We start from the raw sequence: 21433 nt of genomic DNA, 5'->3' as shown, positions 1-21433 counted from the left end.
TACTCTGTGTAAAATTGAACTGGTATCCCATCAGGACCAGCGGCCTTTCCTCTTTTGAGCGATTTTAATTGTTTCTCTATCCCTCTGTCGTCTATTTCGATATCTACCATTTTGTCAACTGTGCGACAATCTAGAGAAGGAAGCACAGTGCAGTCTTCCTCTGTGAAACAGCTTTGGAAGAAGACATTTAGTATTTCGGCCTTTAGTCTGTCATCCTCTGTTTCAGTACCATTTTGGTCACAGAGTGTCTGGACATTTTGTTTTGATCCACCTACCGCTTTGACATAGGACCAAAATTTCTTAGGATTTTCTGCCAAGTCAGTACATAGAACTTTACTTTCGAATTCATTGAAAGCCTCTCGCATAGCCCTCCTCACACTACATTTCGCTTCGCGTAATTTTTGTTTGTCTGCAAGGCTTTGGCTATGTTTATGTTTGCTGTGAAGTTCCCTTTGCTTCCGCAGCAGTTTTCTAACTCGGTTGTTGTACCACGGTGGCTCTTTTCCATCTCTTACGATCTTGCTTGCCACATACTCATCTAACGCATATTGTACCATGGTTTTGAACTTTGTGCACTGATCCTCAACATTATCTGCACTTGAGACAAAACCTTTGTGTTGAGCCGTCAGGTACTCTGTAATCTGCTTTTTGTCACTTTTGCTAAACAGAAAAATCTTCCTACCTTTTTTAATATTTCTATTTACGGCTGAAATCATCGATGCAGTAACCGCTTTTTGATCGCTGATTCCCTGTTCTGCATTAACTGATTCAAATAGTTCGGGTCTGTTTGTCACCAGAAGGTCTAAAATGTTATCGCCACGAGTCGGTTTTCTGTTTAACTGCTCAAGGTAGTTTTTAGATAAAGCACTTAAAAATATTTCACTTGATTCTTTGTCCCTGCCACCCGTTATGAACGTCTGAGTCTCCCAGTCTATATCCGGCAAATTAAAATCTCCACCCAGAACTATAACATGGTGGGGAAATCTACTCGAAATATTTTCCAAATTATTCTTCAGGTGCTGAGCCACAACAGCTGCTGAGCCCGGGGGCCTATAGAGACATCCAATTACCATGTCTGAGCCTGCTTTGACCGTGACCTTCACCCAAATCATTTCACATTTCGAATCTCCGTCAATTTCCTTCGATACTATTGCAATTCTTATCGCTATAAACACGCCTCCCCCTTCACTGTCCAGCCTGTTTCTGCGGTATACATTCCAATCTGAGTTTAGGATTTCATTACTGTTTACATGTGGTTTCAGCCAACTATCTGTCCCTAGTACTATATGGACGTTGTGACCGTTTATTAATGAGAGCAGTTCTGGGACCTTTATATAGACGCTCCTGCAGTTTACTATTAGCACATTAATGTTCCTCCCTCTCTCTCCCCTGCCTCCCCGTCTCTATTTCCATCTCTGCCTCCCCCCTCTCCCTTTTTCAACTGCCAACTGCTCCTTCACACCTTCTGTCTGTCACATGCATATCCTCCTCTTTTCCTCGCTGTGTCCCATGCAGCACAGGCTACATGCAGAGGCCTGGAAAACCATTTCGCCCCTGACATGTAGACTGCCCTGCAAAGTAAATAGTTCTGTCAGACTGATACTGTTCCCATACAACATGGCTGTCGTAATATATGTGCCAGGGCCCGAAGAAACACGTTTTTGCCTATATCTCCGCATCTATTGGAGCTAGTAGGTTATAAACCCCACAGTGATGTTACACATGTTGCCTGCTGTTTCTGTGACACATATGGTTGAAATCGATCCAGGATTTGGGAGGAGATCCCAGACATGCATATAGACCCTGCATTATGTATATAAGAGATAGGAATTAGACCACTAAAATGAATCAGAAACTAGGAAAAAGGGGATTCAAGGGCCTTTCCCTGATACATCATCCTGATTTTGGTTTCCCATGGTTCTCCAGAGTCAGTCATCAGGAATGGCACATGCAATACATTTTTGTGGTAAATATTTATTATTACTGTTATTAATTTTCTAATTTACTCATTTTGACTTTTTACTATATCTCATTTTCCAAGCAATTGTAGTGAAATATTCTATGGTCATGTACTGTACTCAGAGTTCCAATGGAATAAAATTAATCAATAATCACAAAAGATACGTCATATAGTACGTTTCTTATATAGTTTACACTGACAAATTGCTACATTAATCACCTAATAGTCGCTTCCGATTTAGTACAGACTGATGAAATATGTTGGAACAAAGCTTCATTTTCTGCAGGCGATGTGATGACACCTCGATCAACTATCTGGAATGAGTTAATCAAATGTAAAAGATTATAAATACCCTTTTTTCTTCTGTACCTGGCCATATGCCGTGTTTTAACGCAGTTTTTTTGGGTTGAGCAATGTTAGTGGTGAAGAATGCTTGGATGCCCTTCCTTCATCACCCCTTCCCACCTAGGAAATAATTTGAGTTGTTCATCTGTCTGCATCTAGTGCTACCTCGTGCGATAGTATAAGATCGCTTTCGAAATGTTTCCGGATAGTGAGGTGGGACATGGGTAAAAGCCAGCCCGCTATTCACCTAGTCCGATGTGAGAAACGGATGTGCCACATCAGGGCTAGCTGACACACCAGCCCTCGTCGTTAATCAGCCGGGCTAATTCGTTCCCGGGCTGGAGCTCTCCCCGAACCCCCGTAGGGGCGTGCTAAGACGCGCTAATATCAGGGCTGGTTAAAACATTATAGCTACATGTATGAAAGTGCCGATTTCACCTTCAAGAAAGTATGCTTAAGTAATAATAGTTTACCAATCGAGACGAGAGGTTCATTTTTATTTCCATACTACAGCATTCATCTTATAAATTTTACTTCTCGTTTTATTCATCTATTTTTGCAGCTTCAATGCAAAAGCTATTACAATACTATGTCATGATAATATTGGATCTAAATAAGGTAGATCACTTTCTGCTCTCGTTCGTAGCAGATCACTATCAAAACCATACAACTTGCAATGTGGCGAAACGGAGCAACACTACGGCACCCGACGCAAAGGTTTTCGTGATGTAGCTCATAAAACGTAACTTCTTCTAGTTGTTGTTCTTTTTAAACTATTCTTTCTGTTCTTTTTAAACTACTCTGATCTCGTTTTTTTATTCTATTCTTAAACTATTTTGATCCTGGGTTTTGATCATTAGCAACATAGTATTTGCACCTTCAGCTGAAACGTAGAGATGCTCATTAAATGGAGATAACAACCGTGTCCTGCTGCTTGAGAAGCACAAGAAAGTTGCTATAACCGCACAGATAACTAGAGGAGAATATTTCAGATAGGTACACATTTTTAACACGAAAAAAAACTGGTCAGCTGTTTTCTGCCCTAATAATCGGAGGAAGCATTTCTAAAAAATATATACACACTTCACTCTGAAAAAAATAACTTAATGACTACCTTGAGAGATTTCCTCTGAATTCAAACCACAAGTTACTTCAGTTCGCAGGAACAATGGTAATCTGATTATGAACGTGTACCGCTGACAGGGAGAATATGCACCGGCAGAAAAATATTCCCATCGGAGCACAAAAAAAGCGAATGTGCTTCTGTTTATTAAAACACTGGCTGAGAAAGAGGTTTATCAGCTGCCTCATGCTGCCTTCCTCAGCACCTTCAAATTTTTTTCCCGCTTCCAATTTCTTCTTCTCTCTCAGCATAAAAAAAGCGAGAATATTTACGCACGCAAGAATTTTTGGAAAAATCTTTAAAGGTGCTAATGGAAGTTAGAGCGAGGCAGCTGGTAGCTCACTTTGCAGTAAAAATCTTTTAATAAACAGGAGTATATTCGCGTTTTTGTGCTCCGGTAGGAGCATTTTCTTGCTCGTTTCCATTCCTTCCCTGCTACAGCAGGGATTGTCACTCATATGAAAAGGACTTTTTGGGTCAGTAAAATTTTGATAGTTTACTTACAGAAATTGAAATAACACAAGCCTATTTTACACCTCAGTCCCGAATTTATGTACACAAAAATTTTGCATGTGCTTCAGCACAATAACAGGGGGTTCCTAGAGGATAACGAAGAAGCTTTACAGGATATTCATCGGTGCTACGTTACTTCAAAAGCGAAATTTTTGCCTCACGCTGCGTTTCGTGTGAGTATTTTACGTGTGGAAGTAGGGTAACTTTAAACCTCTGTATCTCGGATATAGATATCAATAAAATTTTCAAGGCCGTCCGAGATCGGAATCCTAAGAATATACCATGAAACTTTCAGCCATTTTCTGTGCAAAACCATTATGAAATCCACGGATCAGCTTCGGTACCCAAAAACCATATTTTTCTGGTGTTCACATCAACCGCCCATGAACTAAACGTTGCCTCCATAATCCCCTTAAGGTGAGCCGTAGACCACATCTAACGTAAGAAGAACCAAGCGATTTGCTCCACTTCTCTTAGTTGGAGGAAGTGTGATATTACAACTGATCCTGCATTGTAGGATAGCTGCAGTACGACGATCCTTCTGTTGGGTATACACTCCTGGAAATGGAAAAAAAAACACATTGACACCGGTGTGTCAGACCCACCATACTTGCTCCGGACACTGCGAGAGGGCTGTACAAGCAATGATCACACGCACGGCACAGCGGACACATCAGGAACCGCGGTGTTGGCCGTCGAATGGCGCTAGCTGCGCAGCATTTGTGCACCGCCGCCGTCAGTGTCAGCCAGTTTGCCGTGGCATGCGGAGCTCCATCGCAGTCTTTAACACTGGTAGCATGCCGCGACAGCGTGGACGTGAACCATATGTGCAGTTGACGGACTTTGAGCTAGGGCGTATAGTGGGCATGCGGGAGGCCGAATTGCTCAACACGTGGGGCGTGACGTCTCCACAGTACATCGATGTTGTCGCCAGTGGTCGGCGGAAGGTGCACGTGCCCGTCGACCTGGGACCGGACCGCAGCGACGCACGGATGCACGCCAAGACCGTAGGATCCTACGCAGTGCTGTAGGGGACCTCACCGCCACTTCCCAGCAAATTAGGGACACTGTTGCTCCTGGGGTATCGGCGAGGACCATTCGCAACCGTCTCCATGAAGCTGGGCTACGGTCCCGCACACCGTTAGGCCGTCTTCCGCTCACGCCCCAACATCGTGCAGCCCGCCTCCAGTGGTGTCGCGACAGGCGTGAATGGAGGGACGAATGGAGACGTGTCGTCTTCAGCGATGCGAGTCGCTTCTGCCTTGGTGCCAATGATGGTCGTATGCGTGTTTGGCACCGTGCAGGTGAGCGCCACAATCAGGACTGCATACGACCGAGGCACACAGGGCCAACACCCGGCATCATGGTGTGGGGAGCGAACTCCTACACTGGCCGTACACCTCTGGTGATCGTCGAGGGGACACTGAATAGTGCACGGTACATCCAAACCGTCATCGAACCCATCGTTCTACCATTCGTAGACCGGCAAGGGAACTTGCTGTTCCAACAGGACAATGCACGTCCGCATGTATCCCGTGCCACCCAACGTGCTCTAGAATGTGTAAGTCAACTACCCTGGCCAGCAAGATCTCCGGATCTGTCCCCAATTGATTATGTTTGGGACTGGATGAAGCGTCGTCTCACGCGGTCTGCACGTGCAGCACGAACGCTGGTCCAACTGAGGCGCCAGGTGGAAATGGCATGGCAAGCCGTTCCACAGGACTACATCCAGCATCTCTACGAGCGTCTCCATGGGAGAATAGCAGCCTGCATTGCTGCGAAAGGTGGATATACACTGTACTAGTGCCGAAATTGTGCATGCTCTGTTGCCTGTGTCTATGTGCCTGTGGTTCTGTCAGTGTGATCATGTGATGTATCTGACCCCAGGAATGTGTCAATAAAGTTTCCCCTTCCTGGGACAATGAATTCACGGTGTTCTTATTTCAATTTCCAGGAGTGTATAAATGGTCCCTGGCCCAAGGGCTACCCAAACCATATGACCCTACATTTTTGATGCGAATGGAACGCGAGAAATGAGCCCCGGAAAAATTCCGTTTGTGAGCGGCGCTTTTGGAACATAGTAGGTTTTGCGTGCTGTCGCATTCGTACCGTTATATGCTTCGACGCTGTGCGTTACATAATGGGCCGTTATCGTATAGAGCATGACGCATGATAGGCGGCGGCACTGCTACTATCGACCGTAACACTAACTGTATGAGTTAGACGGGGCTCAGACGATAATACTGTATGGCTCCGTAGGTATTTGGAAGCGTCCTGTCTGAAGTTCTTCCCACAGTGCAGGATAGGTGATGACAATGTGAAGAGGGTATCCACACAACAGAAACGTTGGTCGAGGAGGTCCTACGAACGCACAATTCGATCAAAATCCGGAGATATTACTGCCACGCCTTATTGCGCAATTTAATCCACCTACACACACTTATCTCGCCAAGCGGTCATATCTTTCCCAAGAAAAACAATTTCTAAGTATTTTTTTTTAAATTAACACACCGCCATTTGAATGTGTGGTCGTTTATTCAATTAAGACCCAAGTTTCTGACTTTTATTTTTTCAAGTGATTGAGTTTATGTCATTAGCATGTATTGCAGGAAATAAAGCTTAAAAGTGGCTGTAAATTAAAAATAATTCTTTTAATTCTTCTCCACAAAATGTCAGATGTAAAATCATCATCTTTTAAAAATATCAGTAAATAATAGTTGGAGCACGTCTTATTTAATAAAATCAAATAATTAACTTAGGGCCAATTTTAAGCTTGATGTCCTGCAATATATATTAATGACATAAGCTCAATCACTTGAAAATAAGGCCGAAACCTGGGTCGTAATTAAATAAACAATAGTATAGTCAAATGGCGGTGTGCTCAGTTAAAAATTATTGGATGATTGTTGCTCAGTAACATTGAAAACTGTTTAATTTATAAGTACGTGGTAACGTAATTTCCCATAACGGACTAGAAACCAAATCAATAGAGAGTCGTTTCACATAGGTTGATAGTTCTTGTGAACTTTACGAAAACCGTCATCATGGTACAGGACTATTTTCATCACCTTATATCTTCACAGATATGATATAATTTTTATTTAATTGTCTATATGTTCGTACTTACCAATTAGGATCATGTAGCAGCTTCAGTTCCGCTTCTTTGTTTATTGTTGCCTATTTTTCCAGTACTCCATCTTCTCCCCACGTTGTCCTTTCCTTTCTTTCGGGCACTTTATTCCTCATTATTCTGCCTTGAAGGCCTTGCAGATGTCCTATATTTGTAATAAAATAGCTAATTTTATTTATTTCCGTGTCTTTGACATTGTTTCTTTCTAATTCTTTTCGTAATCCTGTAATCTGTACTATTGTGGAGTCCTTTTCCTACAAACCAGGAATAATTTTTGCTGTTTATAATGCTGTATTGAGTATTTGGTTACCATAATTGTACATGTTAATCAGAATATTAAGATATGAAATAAATAAGAAAGTGAACAAGAAGACTCTCTGCCTCTGTTTATTTTCTCTCGCTTTATTCTGATAGCCACACCAAAACTGCGTTTTGATGGTAATATCAACACGCATGCACATTCGTGGTAATTCAGCCCATAGCCACGAAGTTAATCTACCATTATCATGAATATATTTTTGTCGGCTAATCAAGATATGTGAATACTAGAGTAGAGAATGAAACGCCAAAAATTATGTCTCTTCATAAACAAATTCTCATTTTCCTGTTTCAGAAACATGAGCGCTACCCCACGCGAAGAAGCTTAAAAAGAAAGTGAGTATTAATTCTTTACTCATTGCATTTGGCGCAGAACAATACTTAACGTAGAAATAATATCTCTTCTGCAGATTTATGTGATCTTTGATCGTATTTATAGTTCTTCAAATTCTTGATGATCAATAATGTAATATAAGGAAATTATACATCCCTCTATTAGAAGAACTATAGAGTAAAATTCATGTTAACATAAATGTACTTCCGTATTATACATACAGTGCTGATTAGGGCCACATTCTGACGCGTCACCTCGTCATATGAATGATGTTTCTTGTTACACCAAGTTGATGGCCGAGTCCTGATACGCCATTATTTAGTCTAAAGGCTGTGGCATGAATTAGCTGCGCGCTGAATCGCGGTTTGGGGGGAGCGGGGGAGGGATGGGGAGCATCTTGTCGCTCGGTTCCTATTTCAGCTTGTAACATATGGTGCAATGTTTTTTTCCCGAACCAGTGGCCATTTGTTTAGCCATTCGAAAATCACTTTTACAGTATATTAAGCAAGATTTGAACGACGAAAATTGTGCGAATCAATTAATTCCTTTTGCAAAGAATTTACGGTCAGATTATACGCACAAAAACAGCTACTCTCATTTGGATTCTACGTACAAAAACAGTTATCCTTAAACAACCCCGAACTGGAACAAAACTGATGGTTCAAATTTGCTCCACCTGTGTTTCGGTCCATGATAAAAGATAAGTTTTAAACGTTAGAAAAAAATTAATCCAGTAATTTTTACTCTTTGCTGAAATATGATGGCTCAAAGTCGAGTTAAATGTAGCACGTAAAATTCCTTCTTATGTGAACTGAATGCACAGAAACGATTTTTACAATAAATAAATAAATAGATAAATAAATACATGCAATCTTACGAAAAAAAACTGTAAACACGCTTTCGAAAATCTTGTCGTCATTCGGATTTCACGTGCAAAAACACGTTTGTTTGTTTTCTTTGTTTCAGTCTTGAGAGAATCTGTTCCAATTTTTTAAGCAGGTGTACAAATACGTGTAATTAATGGTCGTTTTTTGAAAGCATTGCCCGTTGCCAAGATATACTGGTCTAAAGTTGCACATAAAATGCACGTAAAATCCGTTTTCACGCGAATAGCAAGTGCTGTGACGGTTTAAACTGATACAAAATACATTATGTATAACAATCGTTTGCAGAAATATTTAATTGCTCGGGTTTGACGTGCGCAAAATAACACGTTTGCACATTAAACTCTGTTTAGTATAAATGCGTTGCATTTTAAGCACTTCATTTTGGTATGATAAAAAAAACTTGTTATTACTGTTCATTATGGTTTCATCGTTTAGTCGCTAATGATTTTATTCACCAGTGGCTTAAAATCACCGAAGACTGTTTGGGATTGCAAAACAATGCATGTAACAAACAAGAATCATGACCAGCACTGCACAAAATGGAATGCTGTTTGATCAAGCATTTAAAGCGTGCTTGATGACCAAGCAGAAAATTAAACTAACCCGAAAATTGCTGTAAAAATAATTGTTAGAAAAAAGATCACCATATTTTTAACTAGCGTAAAGTGCTTTATTGCGTTTTCTGCCAAAACTACTGTGCGACCTTGTAGAAAATTTATTTTCGGACATAAGAAGGTTAAGTTGGTCTGCTTTCCTACAGGATTAAAAGCAGATGGTATATTGTGACATGCACTGCTTCGTAGTTGTTCTACTTTTTGCAGCCTTTCATACTCATACTTGATTCGAATTGGTTCTTGCAACATTTCGCACTAAAATTATTACCGTGAGGTTTTCTAATAGCGGTTTTTAAATTTTCAGTTTTTGTTATTCGATAAGATAAACAATGACAAGAACTGAAGCTAAGAGGTAATAACAAGTGTAATCGTTTCACCGTTTTAGCAATTAGTCATTTGTTGCACAAATCGGTCAGCTTTTAAGTAAGTTTATGTATGAGATATCATAAGTTTATCTACGTGTTATAAACTATTTACATGCATTATTATTGTTAATTTTGCACCATATTTAATATTTCTTTCGGTATCGTATTTATGTTTGCTGCCTTTTTACATCCCTAACTCCGACAATGATATATTCACTTATTTGTGTTATGATAGGAGCATTTTTCATTCTGCTAGAAATATGGCGATGATTCCTGTTGAAAATGTAATCACTCTTTTCTTGTACTGGGGCTTGAAAATGTTGGATTGTATCATTTAAACCTGTTGTAATTCCTTTTGTTTGTTTATCACATGACAATGCAGATGCAAAGATTACAGAACTATTGCATCTCAGCATTTAGACACAGCACTCCAGCATAAAATAATACAAATGATAGCAGCTATATAAGAATGTCAAGGTCTTTTATGTTTTTTATTGCACCTCTCGTAGCTGTCACGAAAGCTTCGCAAGGGCACTTGTAGGTACGTGTGGAACTTGTTGCTACAACATGAGCAAATGTTTGTCGTCCTGCTCCACAATCACACGATGGTGACACAGGTGTGCCCCACTAGCGGAGACTGTCTGCACCTCTTCCGTGGCCGGTTCGGATGCGGCTCAGGATAGTTCAAACTGCCTGGGGCTGGCCAAAACCACGGGGTGTTACCTAGATGCAGGGCAGTTTCAAGGAGTGTGGAGGACAGTTTTGTCGTAAGCAGCGTTTTCATTCATCGATGGCACTGAATTCAATTTACGTGAGGTTGTTGGCTGTGTGGGATGTCTTGATATTAATCCTTCTCGCTCCGCAGGGAATACATCATTCAGTACCGGAAGGTCGATGATATCAGCAATCTTCTGGTATTCACGCAGTAGCGCGCTTTTCCATCTGACATCGGGAGATGGAAAGTGACTGAAGATAGGTAAGATGTGGAAGTAGATCGTAGTGACTCACTAACAATGCGCATGGCTTTATGAAGTTGAACATCTTTTTTAAGTGTGGCCTATTAAGCCAAACTGGAGCGCAGTTCTCGGTTGCTAAATATACCAATCCGTGTACTGATAGTCGAAGAGTGTCTGCTGGCGGTCCTCAATGAGTGCCACAAAGTTTATGAAGGTTGTTGTTTCTGATTTTGAGCGTAGCAGATGTCAAGTGCGCCTTAAAAGAAACAGCAATTAAATAAAACTAATACACGTCGCTGGTGGTGTTATGACCGCTATCCATGTTCATGATTGATGTCCCCTGACGGCGAAGGTATCTTCCAACAGGACAACTCTCCATCTGAGAAGGCCAGAGCAGAGCAGTAGTTTTTTAAGTAACGTGATAGTATCTAAAGTTGACATCTCGGCCACCAGATTCGCCTGATCTGAACCCGATTGAACACGTCTGGGACGCTATAGGCCGCTATCCCCGGGCGCAATGAAACCACTGATGGGTAACTCACGGACATTGAGTGGCCTATGCACAGGCATGTGGTGCCACACACTTCTAGAAATCTACCAGGGGCTCTTCGAGTTCATGCTAAGCGTAAGACCAAGTAAATAATTCAGAATGCGATTCGAGAACAGCTGCCAGCGTGAGTAACGTAGAAGTAAATATCCTCGGAGTAGTGAAGCAACTTAAATCAGCTAATAAGAGCAAGTCTTCTGGTCCAGACTGTATACCAGTTAGGTTCCTTTCGGAGTATGCTGACTCATTAGAACCATACTTAACAATCATACACAACAGTTCGCTCGACGAAAGATCCGTATCCAAAGATTGGAAAGTTGCACAGGTCACACCAGTATTCAAGAAAGGTAGTAGGAGCACTAGATTACAGGCCCATATCGTTAACGTCGATATGGAACAGGATTTTCGAACATATATTGTGTTCGAACATTATGAATTACCACGAAGAAAACCGTCTATTGACACACACACAGTCAACATGGGTTTAGAAAATATCTTTACTGTGAAACACAACTAGCTCTTTATTCATATGAAGTGTTGAGTTCTACTGACAAGGGATTTCAGATGGATTCTGTATTTCTAGTTTTCCAGAAGGCTTTTGACACTGTACTACACAACCCCTTTGTAGTGAATAGTCGTTCTTATGAATATCGTCTCATTTATGTGACTGGATTTGTGATTTCCTGTCAGAGAGGTCACAGTTTGTAGTAACTGACGCAAAGTCATCGAGTAAAACAGAAGTGAAACTACCTGGCAGATTAAAACTGTGTGCCGGACCGAGAACCGAAATCGGGACCTTCTGTGAAGTTTGGAAAGTAGGAGACGAGGTACTGGCGGAAGTAAAGCTGTGAGGACGGAGCAAGAGTCGTGCTTGGGTGGCTCAGATGGTAGAGCACTTGCCCGCGAAAAAGGAAATGGTCCTGAGTTCGAGTCTCGGTCCGGCACAAGTTTTTATCTGTCAGGAAGTTTCATATCAGTGCACACTCCGCTGCAGAGTGAAACTTTAATTCTGAAAATAGAAGTGATTTCTGGCGTTCCCCAAGGTAGTGTTATAGGCCGTGTGCTGTTCCTTATCTATATAAACAATTTGGGAGACAATCTGAGCAGCCGTCTTCGGTTTTTTGCAGATGACGCTGTCGTTTATCGACTAATAAAGTCATCAGAAGATCAAAACAAACTGCAAAATGATTTCTAAAAAATATTTGAATGGTGCAAAAAGTGGCAGTTGACCATAAATAACGAAAAGTTATGGGGTCATCCACATGAGTACTAAAAGGAACTCGTTAAACTTCGGTTACACGATAAATCAGTCTAATCTAAAAGACGTGAATTCAACTAAATACCTAGGTATTACAATTACGAACAACTTAAACTGGAAGGAACACACCGAAAATGTTGTGGAGAAGGCTAACCAAAGACTGCGTTTTATTGGCAGGGCACTTAGAAAATGTAACAGATCTACTAAATAGACTGCCTACACGATGCTTGTCCGTCCTCTTTTAGAATACTGCTGCGCGGTGTGGGATCTTTACCAGATAGGACTGACATAGTACATCGAAAAAGTTCAGAAAACAGCAGCACGTTTTGTATTATCGTGAAATAGGGAAAGGAGTGTCACAGAAATACTACAAGATTTGGGCTGGACATCATTAAAAGAAAGGCGTTTTTCGTTGCGACGAAATTTTCTCACGAAATTCCAATCACCAACTTTCTCCTCAGAATATAGGGGAAGTCAGAGCTCGCACGGAAAGATATAGGTGTTCGTTCTTTCCGCGCGCCATACGAGATTGGAATAATAGAGAATTGTGAAGGTGGTTCTTTGAACCCTATGCCAGGGACATAAATGTGATTTGCAGAGTATGCATGTAGATGTAGATGTTTTATGTTCCAAACACACTATTAAGTAGTTGGCCACAATGAAACTTCCTGACAGATTAAAACTGTGTTCCGGACCGAGATTCCAACTCGGTACTTTGTCTTTCGAAGGAAAGTGCTCTACCAAGTTACCCAAGCGCGAGTCATGACACCTTCTCATAGCTTTACGTACAAGAAGTTTCATATCATCGCACATTCCGCTGTAGAGTGAAAATTTCATTACGTAGATGGCCGTTATTTTTTGGCTCATGAGTGCATGTGTATTGCTAATACTTAGTAGCTACATGTAGCACAAAACACCATTTGCTTTCCGGCAGCATGTCATGGTTTTCCAGCGGTGCTGACAAAAGCATCGATGTGTTTCGCTGGAATAAAACTGCAGTTCATTATGATTAAGAAGTCAACGTATCTTTAGATGTAACAGTAACGAACTGTGGAGTATACTTCGTCTTGCCCAAAAGTAAAGCTTTCAAAAATGAAAGGCGGTTCTCTGATAAAAGGAAAATAAGTAACTAGTGCTCTTTTTGTTCTGAATAAAGTCAGTGACGTGTACTTCAAAGGAATCAAAAATTAATGTGAAATGGATCTTACAGACTTACGTGTACCGAAGCATTAATTCCTGGTAAAGCTCAATATTGTTTTTCAAAAGCGTCGTTAAATACCTTTAAACTTTACGCCCAGTCTCTCTAAGTTCTCATCGACAAATGAACAACTACGTTAATTAGACAGAAGATGTGCCTTCTGCAGATAACGCCCGCTTAATACGTACAACACCCACACGCCTCTTCGTTTAATGAGGAGAATCTAATTAATTTTTAGCGTTCCAGGAAAGCTGCTTTTCATAGAAAGTGGTAAAGGCGTAGAACTATAAAATATAATTTAAGGAAGCAGAAATTTGTCTCGTTAGCAGAAGGATAGTTGCTGAATATGACTATAACTTCTCTGCTATTATCTCTGTCCAGTACGAGATGGCATCCATAAGTAAACAGTATTCAGTGTTTGCGAGCCTGATTACATAAAATGGTCCGGACGTTATCTGTACTGGTCCCCAAAGAAACTATTTATTTAAATCTGTGTAACGAGTCACGCAGAATATATTAACGCCCATATTTCAAGAGGTATAATTCTTTGTATTTTATTGACTACTTAGTTCTTCACCATCATATCAGCTATGTCGATGACAATTGAGTAAATGTTTGAACTAGGAATGGAAGTAATCGAATTTTGTTAGAAGAAATGCTACTAACATATAGGAGGAAAATACTATATTCACAGATAAAATACACAGTTAGCTTTAATTTTAACAGAGGATGTACCAAATACTGTGAAATATGGCTGTGGTTCAACTGATGTTATATAATTAACATTTTACTTACTCCTTTCCTTTTTTCTGTCAGTAAACTGAATTAAAATCGCTTCACAGTCAATAGGGTCTCGGACTCAGAAAGCAACCACGATTGGTATGATGCTTTACAAGTATTAGAACGCTGTCCATAGACAGTTGTGCTCAGAAATATTAGAAATATATATCTATCTTGTTGACGTTTTGGTTAAATGTTTGAACGAAGAGAAAACGGACTCTGTATAAATGGCACCATACTGTTTTAGTCCGAATTTTCATAGTAAAATGTAAGGTGGAAAAAAGACAAAATGAGCTATCAACCTGAGAAATGGGTGGTCTATCTTTGAAAAGAAAAGTGGACTATCTGCCCGAAATGAATCCAGATAGTTAAGGAAAAAATAGACATTTGAGGGGAAATTCTTGTCTGAATTTTCATAGCCAAACGTAGTGTGTGGAATGGACAAATAAGGTATCAAACTGACCAGCGTTAAATCTAATTTTGCAAAAAAATATTTAGTTGCATGAAATTAATTAGAGTAATTAAGAATAAAATAGTGTTTTGATGGAAAATAAAAATATTTCCGGAAATAGCTGCTGCTACCTACGGAAAACAAGTGTCAGAAGGTTGATCTCTTTAAGGTGTAGCTATTTTGCGAATAGGAAGTTACATTGGTGTGATATTTAAATTTCACAATGGCTACCTTAAAATCAAATACTAAATGTAGGACTTATATAACAGAAGTCACTAGGAAGACAAACGAGGCGTCAAGAAGTTCAGCTCTTCAAGGCGTAGCTATTTTGCTTAAAAATTTACATTGGTGTGTTATTTAACAGTGAAAATCGTTTCGTCGAATCACATATTAGTCAGATCATCTCGAGAAGACTCTAGGAAACCAAATGATGTATCAATAAGAACGTGTCTTCTGAACACAATTTGAAAATTAAAAAAAAGAAAGAAACTGAAACAAATTGTTGATATATTTTGTGAAATGTTATGTCTAAAAGTAACAAATAAAGTAGATCAGAGAACCATTTGACATGACTTGAAATGATGTTGTAAATCGTGTACAACAAATGACGCGTGTTACATATTTCTCTAATCTGCTTATTTGTTACTTTCAGACAAATCATTTCACAAAACATATGGCCAATTGAAATGTTGTTGTTGTTGGATAAACTGGTCTTCTGGCTCATTTACATATTCCTCATCTGTGTACCACAAAATAAATGAAGGGGTACATTTGAACACATTTTGTGAATTAACATGTTTTGTATTTCTTTGATGTAGTTTGAAAATTTATTGTGTAATTTTAATTGGGGCTTAAATGTGCAAGTTGGAAATAATATCTTAATGACTGTCGTTTTTATACGTTAATTTCATCAGGCTCATGTTTCATAACTGTTAATAGAACACCTTGTACACAGATTCTTAAGGGACAATGGTTTCGTGGAATTACTTCAAATACGTGGCACAGGTATCTACTCACAGTCACTTTCATTCTTGTTGCTAATTATGGTCCAGTTGTCTCTTAAAATGTGTGTGTGTGTGTGTGTGTGTGTGTGTGTGTGTGTGTGTGTGTGTGTGTGTGACTACTTCATCTCCGAAATACAATAACTAAGACTCAAGGAACAGTAAGTAACATTTGTTTTTCCATATTTATGTATTTTGTATATCTGTATGCGGTTTACCACATTATCATATATGATTTATTTGACCCTGTGACATAGCTTACTCAAGTTTGAAGTTTATACTGTTCGGTTCCTTTACTTTTTAATGGCCACATTGCAGTACACTGGCCGTTTATAGAGATCTCTTGCATTTTTACTTGTTTCTTCTACAAAATGTTATGCGTATTATTCATTAAAATGTTGCTATTAACCAAAAAATATCGTTTCATACCAAACGTAATACTCTGTGTAAAATAAGAAGTGCATATTAAGAACAAATTTCCAATATATTTGCACATATTTTCCCAAGAAAACTCCAGGTCAATATATTTAAAGCCTGACGTGAGTTTGTTTGAACAATTCGATTCATTTGGAGTCTGAGGTATTTGTGTACTATGAACTCTTACTTTCCTTTCATAAGAAAAACTAGTCATTAGCTATTACTCTTAATGTAAAAACTGATTGGGTGTAATGAAGAAGAGAAGGTTAGCGCTGAACATCCCGTCGACTCCGAGATTTTTAGAGACGGAACAAAAATTCCTATTAGCGAAGGATGGGGTAGCAAATTGGCTGTAGCTACGTTTAAGGTTCTGGCGTTTTAACCGAACTCCAGCATCTCAATCACTATACCAAAATGTCTGGCCAAAACTGCATGACTACAACCATGATGTGGAGAAAGATGATATGAAATTAAAATCGGAAACTTTGAGAATAGCAATATCGAAATACAGGAAGACCTGCAGACGATCGACGCTTCGTGTAAGTATTGGAAGAGCGTGTCAGTGGTATTAGAGGCACCTTTCGCCACACACTGTAAACCGGTCTGCGGAGAGTGTTTACAAACTTGGATGTCTAAAGTTGTTCGGTTCAATCAACATCAATACACACAAAGCACCCGCACAACATGAGGTCCCTTGCGTGGTAGAGATGTTGATGTCTACAGTGTGTCCCACGAAGGAGTTTACATTGTTTGAACTTTAACTATTCCAACAAAAATATGCAAACACTATGAATTTTTTAAGTCTGAAAGGTGGTCACGACATTACTGACGATGATTTAGTGTTAAAGATGTACAAAACGTCGTCCGTAGACAGCAACAGAGCATCTGCAATGCTGTGGAACAGTTCGACACATTTTCCAAGATGCTACTCCAGGGGGTGTAAAATGAATGTGCGCAACGGAGAATAATAAACGATAAAATGAAGATTTGGCCCTGTCTGAGTACCCCCTGAAGCACATCTTAGGATCTCATAATTCTAAAAATTACAATCCAAACATAAATGAATGATGAAGACAACTAATCCCACTAAATGATGAACGTTGTTCCTGGTTGTACATTTATTGTAGATTTTTTAAAAAAAACCTTATATTACAAAATTTACATTTCCTAAGAAAAATTTCTAATCAATTGTCCCCAGTAACGCAAAATTACTGACATCATTTACGCACCAAAGACTAGAAGACACTACTATCAAAAATGATATACGGGTCGGCGTTTCAGTCTGGAACCGCGCGACAGCTACGGGTCCGAATCCTGCCTCGGGCAGGGATGTGTGTGATGTGCTTAGGTCAGTTAGGTTTGAGTAGTTCTAAGTCATAGGGGATTGATGACCTCAGATGTTAAGTGCCATAGTGCTCACAGCCATTTGAACCATGATCTACGGTGGCGTGGAACCTCAGTGGAAATAAACTAACGTGATAACAGCTGTTTAGCCTTATAGCCCTAATAAGCCGAATCAATTTGCGATATCACCGTATGTACTGCATCGGGTGTGTCGAAGTGATGGTTTTTGTATTCGTCTGTGACAATGGAAGAACTCCAGTCACAAGTAAACTCTTTCAAACACTAGGACGGCAGAAGGCAGTCCTCTGACTAATACACTCTAATACTGTCTTATTCTCTCTGTGTTCTACAGACGAGAAACGCGATCTCCCAGCCACAAGGACGGAGTTCAGATAACGTCTCAACATAAGTATAGGCAGAGGAAGTGCTCTCAATTACTGAACGCTGCGTACTCAACGACGACTTCCAACCCTGAGATGAAGTCCAGAATCGTATAGGTTTGCAACATTACAGTGCCTAACTGTTCCGTTATAAACTCTCCTGAGAGCAAGGACAGCATGTCCGTCTGTATCAACAATGATGATATCCAGCGACGGTCCCACACAGGCGCTCACAACGGAAGGCCATGTCCCTCCAGCACTGGCTTCCCAACAAGGCTTGGCTCCCCAACCTCCTAAGTCCGAAAACGAATCATATTCTCGACACCACGTAATATTCTCTATCTCTACAGATTCTTCCGAATGCTGACCAACCATATTTTAGTCGTTTTTCGTCCAGCGATGGACGTTTGCGAGGAAAAATCTGTACTCGTACAATGGTACGCTTCTGAGTAAAAATATTTGGAAATAAACTAACCTGCATGGTTCCCGAAGTGCCGCTTCTTTGTTCCTCTCATCTTCGTTCAAGATATTCAGCGTTTACGAAGTATAATCCTTCCGGTTCGGCTGCAACATCGGGCAGTCGCAGCTCTATTGTGCTCCAGCGCATAGGTGCTACGACGTCCGTCTTGCTGTTTCCTGTGTTTAAGCAGGACCAACACACCTTTGTGGGCCTTCCACCCAGGGCTTCAGTTCCTCCAGCCGTTTCATTTCCACTTTCCGTCCAACCTCTACTAGTGTAGGCAATTATTCATTACGCCGTTTTTATAATAAAGACATTCCATCGCCTTTCAAGCAATAAGCGTTAACAATTATTTACAAGACTTATGTGACAATGGCAGTCTCCTTTATAGATTCATATATACGATGCAAAACCCATCACATGTTACCTAATTGTGTTTGTAAATCACGGCAAAGTATGTAGATGATTGCGTGTAAGGTGCGAAATTGTAGCCACCTTACAACCTGTGCTCACAGGCAATCACTGTCGCCTTTCTCACGTCATCCAGTGAACATGGCTATGTGACATAGACGGCGTCCTTCAGAGCTCCCAGCAGAAAGAAGTCTAACAGCCTTAAATCCGGAGATCAGGGTTGCAATTGAACACTTTCTCGTTGGCCTGTCCACTTGTCAACATACGTGTCTTCCACGAATATCTGCTCGTCACGATGGTAAAGTGACGGTTTATCGCCTTCTTGGAAAAAAAAGAAAGAAAAACAGACACCCTGGTACCGATTTTGAACATATGGTAGAATTCGTTCCTGCAACATGGTAACGTACGTAACAGCTGTCACTGTTCCTTCAAAAAGAATGGCCTTAGAAGTCCTCTGATAGACATAGGACACCGCAATGATAATCGAGGAAGATCAACAACTGTTTCTTCCATCCGTGGGGATAGCACATGCAGTTATGGCGAATTATGGTTCCATTCAATTCAAACATGGCCTCATCAGACAAAACAGTCAGCTGTTCATTATCTATCCGAATCGTCTTCATTCATCGCGTGAATAAACCTGGGAATGTAGTGCTTTCTCTTTGCTTATTGTCAAACACGATGGGCAAGTGATTTGCTTACACCTGATTCACATACAGCTTGCCGTGTGGACTACTATGGGGATCTTGTGAAAGCTTGTGACACAGCGTCCTCCCCGCTTTGCCCATTACTGATGTCTTCCTTTCACACAGTCCCTTCTTCAGGTACCTCACATTTCATTCCTTCTCAACTTTATCACGGAATTTCGTTATTGTTACACTGTGGCTCAGTATCAACCTCTTCCCGCCATAGTCTCTGTACTTCTTTCATGGTTTTACATTTACAATAACACTTCAAAATCCAGTTTCTTTGCTCCTAGGACAAGTCTCCAGTCATCTTGTTTTCTTTACATTTGGTTATTGGCAACCGAAAATAAACAAAAGAAAAATAAATGAATGGCTACACACACTCTTCATGAGAGTACGATGCCATCACAGTTGGGCCAAGCTATCATCAATGCTTCGTAAATTATTAAAGTTCATACAGTGTAAGACCCTTTGTGGGACACCTTGTACAATCGTTTGGCTCGCTGTTTACTAGTAAATGCATGGCATATTATCGAAAAGGCAACTACAACCCCTTTAAGGTTTTAATAAACAAACTACGTTAGGTCATTCTGTATGTTATATAGATCACTTGAACAAATGTTTCATAATTATGTGGAACTACATCGAACATAGTGAAAAAATTCAAGTAAGTTCATTGCGAAGTGAAAGATAATTGCGTAAAATGAAAAACAGACTGAATTCGAAATGGATATTAGCCTATAGATAGGGACTACACAGACTAATTTGCCTCGATCATGAATCTCAGCGCGATTAAACGCTACAAACGTATGCATTTGCTAATAGACTCCTTTGCACGCAGTATTTCTTTCTCTTCCCTGAAAGTGCAGTACATAATACCGTTGGCGACGTGGGATCGACATTTAGCCGTGGTTTAACAGATACGGCTGCGTGATTTATACACTCTGACTGACGAACTGCTTTTATCTGCCCAAATGTGCAGACGCGGAGAGCTCATGAATTACGCTATTGGCTGTAATGCGGTACGACCCCTTTATCTGCCAAAATATCCCTTCAAACGCTACACAATAGCTTTCCGCCCCTGCGAGGTCTATTGTCAGGCTAATAAATGCGTAAAGCTCTGTTTGACCGCAATCTGACATGCACGTTGTGTCGGTTGTGACTGCCTCTGAGGCTGGAGGTAGGTGCTTGTGACAGGAAAAGCGAAGAGGGGGTTGCATCCGTCACGTCCATGACCGCCATTGTTCCGATAACAACTGTGGTTCAAATATTACTGCAGTTCGTTCGCTTGTAGTGCTTTGTACTGGAGTAGCTGATCGCACAAACTCGGGAACCAACAGTGTGTTCATTAGCAAGTGGTCTCTTCCACTTTTTCTAGCTGACTGGGATGCAGGGGGTGGACAGAAATATGAAAAAATAAAAAACAGAAACACTACCATTCTGTGGTGAACGTGAGGGTGCTATTCTGTCATTCTGCGCAACGGATTAATCTGAGATGTACCCTTTACCCTGTGGCTCCTGCAAGATGCAGTTTCCACCCCCACACTACTACAGAAGCCAGACAGACGCTCCTAACGTTCTAAAGAGAAATGCCTGAAAAACTTTCAGCAATAAATATCTTCTGGAGTCGTCCGCTGTAAGGAAATGACACAAAAATTTACAAAATTTCTTACGTAACTAGTGGGATACTTGGGTACTGGAGCAGTGCTAGTTAATGTAAGAAAAACATGAAACTAACGAAAATTATTATTATTTTTTTTGCAAAAATTCGGAGAAATCACAATGTCACTTTTAGTTATGAACTGAACAAGTTATTTCCGGGTTCTTTTCGGAATGTGAAGTTACCTCTTAATGATAGGATTCACTAATGAAATTTCTATACAGAGTTTAAGATTGTTATTGACTTGACAGAATGGCTGAGAGCCGCGCCTACTCAACTTGAATAATTATCCATT

At 40.4% G+C, this 21433-nt stretch overlaps 1 protein-coding gene across 3 annotated transcripts in view; it reads left to right on the top strand.

Moving 5' to 3' along the window:
• Positions 1-21433, top strand: part of LOC126334765 (uncharacterized) — a 1160035-nt gene that overhangs the window by 524238 nt on the left and 614364 nt on the right. For all 3 annotated transcript variants that reach the window (XM_049997344.1, XM_049997343.1, XM_049997345.1), the window contains one exon: positions 7685-7725. The gene's annotated coding sequence lies outside the window, so the exon portion shown is untranslated. The remainder of the gene's footprint in view (positions 1-7684; positions 7726-21433) is intronic.

The sequence above is a fragment of the Schistocerca gregaria genome, chromosome 2, assembly GCF_023897955.1.
Source record: "Schistocerca gregaria isolate iqSchGreg1 chromosome 2, iqSchGreg1.2, whole genome shotgun sequence".
In the NCBI taxonomy this organism is placed as follows: Eukaryota; Metazoa; Arthropoda; class Insecta; order Orthoptera; family Acrididae; genus Schistocerca; species Schistocerca gregaria.
This window is presented reverse-complemented; position numbering and strand designations above follow the sequence as displayed.